The 7,748-nt window shown below is 39.8% G+C and overlaps 1 pseudogene; it reads left to right on the top strand.

The window, feature by feature from the left end:
* Positions 1–3,063: 3,063 nt before the first annotated feature.
* On the top strand, positions 3,064–3,807 carry LOC146330930 (uncharacterized; annotated as a pseudogene).
* Positions 3,808–7,748: the final 3,941 nt, after the last annotated feature.

Raw genomic sequence — 7,748 nt, 5'->3', positions numbered from 1 at the left:
CTAAGATACTGTGACCTGGGACAGTGACATGACAACAGGAAGGAAAGCTGTATGAGATCATGCAAATATGACAGGACTAATGACACAATTAAGAGAATAGAGGTTAAGTGATCATTATCCGAAAGCTATTTTTAACATCCAACTGCGAGCTCACAGTCAAATCTTTACACACTCCCTGGAAGTTTTAGCTCGCGCCATAATTTAATCTCAGATTGGTGCAGACATCAGTGCATTCCACAATCTGAGCACTTCTTTTCTGCATCTTGTGGAGGTATTGCCTGCAAATACTGAACACAACTTCACACAAAGTTCACATTCAGTGGTCAAATATAGATGTAAATGTGGACACAGCTCTGTTTCACTCACAAAGGTCGCCACAGTCAGTTTACAGCTGATAAAGGCCAAAGGGCACTTTGTTTTGTTCTATAGGAAGGGCACTCTAGAGGGTACTTTATCATGTCTTGTCCAATAGAAGATCACTCTGAGGGGCACTTTATCATGTTTTCTCCACTAGAAGGGCACTCTAAAGAGTACTTCACCACACTTTGTCCACTAGGAGGGCACTGAAGGACACTTTATCATGTTTTGTCTACAGGAAGGACACTTCAGACTGCATTTTACCATATTTTGTAAACTGGAGGGACACTCTAGAGGGCACTTCACCATATTTTGTTCACTAGAAGGACACTCTGAAGGACACTTTATCATATTTTCTGTATTGGAAAGGCACTTTAGAAGGAACTCTATTACAGTTTTATCCACTGAAAGGGCACTCCATCACATTTTGTTCACTGGAAGAACTGCTGGTGCCCCCCTCTGAGTCGGCAGTATGAGGTGAGAATAAAAACATTTTTGACTACTTCCTCCTGCATATTTTACATGTCAGAATGTTGCTCATGTTATTTTTATGTTTCATTTGTGTGATAAATCTCAAAACCTGTGTATAATATTCTCTACATCACAATCAGTCAAAATACCTTCATCACCAACCTTGTATTGCATTAATGATAATGGGTGCGTCTTCATTGTTCTGGGTTACCTGATGTAGCTGCAAACTCCTGACAGAGCATGGATGACTTTTATGCTGGTAAAGGTGTTTTGACTGGATAAACTATCATACTTAAAGGTCATTTATCCTGGCTTGAACTGGATGTTAATGTAATGTAACAGATACATCTTTTACTTCTATTAAATCTATCAGAGTTCTTCTCTCATTTTCATGTTTTCTGACTGTCTGCAGGGGACGTAGAGAGAACCTGCCACTGTGTGTGTGTACTGACTCTGAGAGAATAAATGTGCAGATCCTGACTCCTCTGTGAAAGGTGTTCTTCAGCCCACGAGCAACCATTCTGCAACTGCTACACATGTATGAGGCATGTTGACCTGTTGACCAACTAGGACAACCACACCATTGCATTATTGTGTGTGGGCTGTTTTCATTACCAGTGGTACATTAATAAATAGCCCATTAATACAACAGCTTATTATTAAATCCAACTAAATGTTAGGTACTTCTTCACCTGCGGGCATTTTTGACCCTATAGAATTAAAAAAAAATACCTCCATGAATTCTAATTTTAACCATCAGAGTCTGTAATGAAGTTCAATCAGGAAGACCTTCTATTACGCTGCCTTCATTCACAACTTTCCTTTATTCTGTCTCTCTCCTCCTATTCCCTCTAATCAGCTGTTTGTGGGCGTTCACCTTCATCTTTACTATCCAATCAGATTTTGCCACGGTCACGATAGCCAGTCAATTTGCTGCTGCCAAACTTTAAATCGCCTCTGTCTTTGCTCCATCAGTTGTCATTCAGTCAGTTGTCATTCAGACCCTCTTCCACCCCTCTCTCCTCCAGTCATTGGACCCAGGCAGCCACAAGATGTTCACCTCGATCCTCCCTGATGCCCTCTCCTCCAGTCTTCAGGTCCAGGCAGCAGGAGTCTGGAGCCATTTATTTATGTGCATATTGTTTCACCTCAGTGGGGTCTAACCGCCAAAGACTTTTCATGTTTCATATCTCATGCACGTGTCAATAAACCATTTTCTTTTACTCTTTTATTGAAATACTTATATGCAGGTGCAACAAATTGCAGATTTTCATTAAGAAATAAATCTGGAATATGTTTTCATCACTTGTTCTTATAGAACTTGTCCAACATTACCGCAACTTTTATTATACACATTTATATTATATTTAAATGAATTTCTTCAAGCTATGTGCATCATTTTAAATATTGATATTAAAATAAACAAAAAAATAAGGTCAAGATTTTCTTACTTTTTATGACACATGGCTGACTGCTGCAGTGTTCTCGCTCAATGCTGCCAGTTTCCACAAGTATTGTCCCTGTTAGACACTTAGACAGTATAAGACAGTCCAAGTTGAAAAATTCTGAAGTAACTATTTGTTTGCCTTGAAATTATCTCTGCGACACTTAAAAATGTTGCTGTAATTTTGCAGATAAATGGTAGTTAGCAAGGTCTGCTGTGTTAGTTTAGTCTCTTGGCACCTAATATCCATGAATTCGACAGTAATATTTATTAATTTTTAAAATTCAATTTAAAATACACAGTTTGGTAAAAACACAATAAATGCTTCAGAGGAAAAGATGTATGTCTTGCTTTTCTTGATCTTGAGGGTCATCTGTAAGTGGCCCAACCTGCTATACAGTGCATTCAGAAAGTATTCAGACAACCTTCACTTTTTTCACTTTTGTTATGTTGCAGCCTGATGCTACAATCGTTTAAATCATTTTTTTTTTTTTCACATTAATCTACACTCAGTACCCCATAATAACAAAGTCAATATATAATTTTAGACATTTTCGCAAATCTATTACAAAGGAAAGACTGAAATATCACATTGGCATAAGTATTCAGAGCCTTTGCAACAACACTTGAAATTCCACTCAGGTGCCTCCCATTTCTCTTGATCATTGCTGAGATGTTTCTACACCTTGACTGGAGTCCACCTGTGGCAAATCAAATTGATTGGACTTAATTTGGAAAGGCACACACGTCTCTATAAAAGGCCACACAGGTGACAATGTATTGTAGAAGCCATGTGGTCAAAGGAAGTGCTTGCAGAGCTCAGAGACAGGATTGTTGCAAGGCACAGATCTGGAGAAGGCTACAAAAAAAATTCTGCTGCATTGAAGGTTCCCAAGAGCACAGTGGCCTCCATAATTCTTAAATGGAAGAAGTTTGGCACAACCAGGACTCTGCCAAGAGCTGGTCGCCTGGTGAAACTGAGCAATCAGGGGAGAAGGGCTTTGATAAGAGAGGTGACCAAGAACCCGATGGTCACTCTGACTGAACTCCAGAGATCCTGTGTGGAGATGGGACAAAGTTCCAGAAGGACAACCATCACTGCAACCCTCCACTGATTCTGGGCTTTATGGCAGAGTGGCTAGACGGAAGCTTCTCCTCAGTGCAAAACATATGAAAGCCCGCTTGGAGTTTGCAAAGAAGCACCTGAAGGACTCTCAGGGCCAAAACGCACTAAAGGCGTCTGACACTTGTGATTTGAAGTGCAACCATTGTTCTAAATGGCAGAACACACACTGAAAGCATCTTGATGCGCGTCAAACTGACTTGATGCTCGCACTCCGAACTTGTTTCGATTTTGGAGCGTCAAATGAGGACCAGGGCCTGTTTGGCCTCAATTCTAAACATTATGTCTGGAGAAAACCAGGCACAGCTCATCATCTGCCCAATGCCATCCCAACAGTGAAACATGGCGGTGACAGCATCATGCTGTGGGGGTGTTTTTCAGCAGCAGGGACTGGGAGGCTGGTCAGGATTGAGGGAAAGCTGAATGGAGCAAAGAACAGAGAGATCCTGATCTTGTTTTGTTTACTGAGCCAGTATCCAATGGAAAGCTTGCCATAATAATGAGCAACAAATGGGAAGCCTCGCATGAGCAACGACTTGCACAACAATTCTGACTAGTCATAATTACGTTTTAGATATCTTTAATTTTCATTCTGCCTAGTCAAAACTGAATTACAGATATCTGTAATTGTCATTTAGGATGTGTGACGAGTCGAGTGTCGGTTTAAGTGACGTCTAAATGTACTTTTGACTAGTCAGAATGAAGTTATAGATCTCTTCAATGAAAATACTTACTAGTCATAATATAATTACGACTAGTCAAAATGAAATTATTGATATCTATAATGTTAATTCCGGATAGTCAAATTTAGCTATTAAATGTTAAAACGGCTTGCCATAGGAACATGTCTGTGTACTTATGTGCATACTTCAACAGTCTGACAATAATAATTCTCATTATCTTCTATGATTTTTCTTACAGACATTAGATGTGAAAAACAAAATCATAATCATAAAAAATCATACTTATGACATAAAAAGTTGAGATTATAATATATTTTTGATATGATGTAATTATGATAATACTATCCCATAATTATGACTTTTATCTAATACTATCAACTTTTTGTTTCATAATTTCAACTTACAATTGCATAAATGGGCTTTGAATGAGAAAAGAGTTAATGGATTTGTGGTCACAGTGCATTAGGTGTTAAAGACATGAAAGATGATTCACAGTTTTGTCCACATAGACTTCTGGTTTGCTGACTGTGTGAAGGGTTTTGACAACATAACTTTGGTTCTGACCAATGCAAATCAAATTATTGCAAAAAACTGTAATGACTTTAACTAAACATATTAACTCTCATGCAGTCTTATGCTGTTTTCTGCTGAATTTCGTGTTCCTCATGTCTTCATTTCATACAAGCCATATCCATCCATTTTTTCTGCTTTTCAAGAAAAATGCTTTACTCCGTGTATTACTGCGTGGCCCTACAACAGAATTAGCATTTTCTGGAAGCCAAGCATCTGGGCTTTGTGCATACCCAGTGCTTCTATTTTTACACGCTGCTTATTATGAGCCTGAGGTCTACTCTGGCGTTGCTTTGTCAGAAATTAGAAGCAGGGAAATGTGAGCAAGGAAATGTGCTTGTGTGTGTGCCCGCACACACAACGTGCATGTGGAGGAGAATGTGTGTATTTGCAGTGTTATTACTCATCCCTGACTGAATTTACATTGTCCTCTAAGTCAGCAGGGTGGTGCAATAAAGGTGTGTGTCTGTGTGCTGTGTGAGCGTGTGTTGGTGGGTGGATGGGGACGTGAAAGAGACACTGTGTGCTGTACTATGCAGATTCCCTGTGCTTTTTTTTTTGCTGTTGTGTGTCCCTGTGTGTGTGTGTGTGTGTGTGTGTGTGTGTGTGTGTGTGTGTGTGTGTGTGTGTGTGTGTTTCACTGTGGTCTACTTGACCTCCTCTCCACCTCTTCCCTAGTCCTACCGCCTTCATTACCATCAGCATGCTTCACACTGCTGCTGTCTGCCCACACACTGATACATATACAGTACACAAGACACATACACACACACACACACACACACACACACACACACACTGACAGCTTCTGATCACATCACACTCTGTAATCCAAGGATAGTCACACTAACAGCCAGCAGGACTGCTGTCTAACTAATCACCCACAAACTGAGAACAAGGGAGTGAAAGAGGAAAAGAATCAGATGATATAATAAAAAGCAAGAACAGAAGGATGGAGTGATGGGTGTAGAGGAAGCTAGGGGACATATAAGGGAGGAAAGAAGGAAATAAGTGAGATCATAACTAAGATTTTGTGCAATAATATTTAATATTCACAATATTTAGTTACATTTACAATATAGTACATTTACTCAGCTACATTCCCTGATTCAAATAGTTATTTATTTTATTTATTCAAAAAGAGCCCCTGTGCTGTTTTTTTTTTTTTTTCTGTTTTGCAATACTTAACCATTTAAAGGAGAAATCTGTTATATATTTACTGCAATTTCCATTTCAGGCCGGAATAACTGTTCTCATTAATTCGAGCTGAAATTAATGCCAAATACTCACAAATGAGTGAGGGTCTCTTTATGAATCATGACAAATCTTCAATAATCTTTTAGAAGGAGTAGATGTTTATAACAGTTAAATTGAGCTATATGTTAATTGAGTCTGGCAGGCAGTCCAACTCCAGACACACTTTATTTCTCATACTGACACTTTTCTAATCCACACTCCTGTGTGAGCAAAATTTAATATGAATGAAGGTGTTTTGCAGTTGCAGAGATGTGTGTGTGTGTGCGCCACAGCCAAACATGCAGACAAACCGATTGCGCCACAGACTTTGTGCTTCGACCAGATTTTAGCTGTTCTAAGGCGCAAGTTAATTTGCTATCTTTCAGATGTGGCAAAAGTGACAACTGCGCTGGAGTAAGATAGCAATACCACCCCTGCCACCCACTTTGCGCTGGGTGTAAGATAAGGCCCTAGAAGCATCTTGCAAGCACATGAAGATCATGAGAGTGTGTGTAAACACACCATAAATTCCTAAATTCTTCCCTTTCCATAGCTTGTGTGTGTGCATGTGTGTGTTGTATTACTAGTAAAAGTTTTTTTTCAGTTTCTTCCCTGCATCATTAAAACTTATGTTTTATCCAAATCCTTATTTGCCTTGTCTGTCTCTACCCAGCAAGTGTGTGTGTGTGTGTGTGTGTGTGTGTGTGTGTGTGTGTGTGTGTGTGTGTGTGTATGTGTGTGTGTGTGTGTGTGTGTGTGTGTGTGTGTGCATATTCGTGTATGTGTGTGTACTTTTTCTTTATGTGAATAGATGAGGTGGGCACAGCGGCTCCCATTAACCTGCCATTTCACAGTCCACAAAGTGCAGTAATCTAGGGGCAGAAGACACACAGAAAGACACGTGCACACACACACACATGCACAGACACACTCCTTTAACGCACTGAAAAAGTGTGGGAGGTGATTGCTGTGACTACACCTGTAATCACACCACTTTATGGGGCCTCTAAGGCAGACCCACACACACACAGAGTGCTGTATATGATCTTTCCCTGCAGATGATGTCATTATATGACATTACATCTGATTAAAGTTATTAAAGATCAGATGTCTCATGTAAGACATCCTGGAGAACATAGTGGACAATATCTAGGTGTGCATGCTGTATGTGTGGGCGCACATCTGCATATGTGGGTACAAGGTTCATTATTTGTCTAACATACGTGTGGGAGGGGAGCACAAATGCAGCAGTCTTTAACTCAAAGCTAATTTTCCTGCCTCATCCCTTTGTGCTTTAATTAGAGGTTTGCCAGAATATTGATAAAATTGTTCCTGCCCGGCCGGTGACCTATTTTTTTCCCCAAGGGGAGAAGTAATACGTTTAACAATTAATTTCAGGGTTGGTGCAAGACAGCAGAATGAAAAAAAAAAGGAATGAGGGAAAAAGTAGGAGTAGTGGACAGAATGGGACACAAGCAAAATATGATGCTCGTGCTCGCTTTGAAACCATGAGTGATACAGATTGAGTGTACAAATTGCCTCAAGTAAATTATGCCTCTGATGGATTATCTCACCCCAGCACTGTCTCCACATTTTATTATTTTTTACAGAAAACTGGTCAGGACTCAAAATCCTGGATGGGTGTCTGGGAGCTGTATGGCAGCAGCACTCAGGAAAGGCATCAACTGTTAATTGCTTCCATTTTCTTTTCCAACTTAAAGTTTATTCTCTTTATGGTGAATATTTTTTTAAAAAACAGTTGCAAATTGTTTGTCACAAAGAGAAGAGTGTCCAGATATGGAAGACTGCTCTGACATGGACTTGTGACCTGTCGATCATTCAACCAGGATCAGGTCCTGTTGTA

This window comes from Lutjanus erythropterus, chromosome 3 (assembly GCF_056507025.1).
Source record: "Lutjanus erythropterus isolate fLutEry1 chromosome 3, fLutEry1.hap2, whole genome shotgun sequence".
NCBI classification, from domain to species: Eukaryota; Metazoa; Chordata; class Actinopteri; order Lutjaniformes; family Lutjanidae; genus Lutjanus; species Lutjanus erythropterus.
Note: the sequence above shows the minus strand (reverse complement) of the source record. Positions and strands in the feature narration are given on the sequence as shown.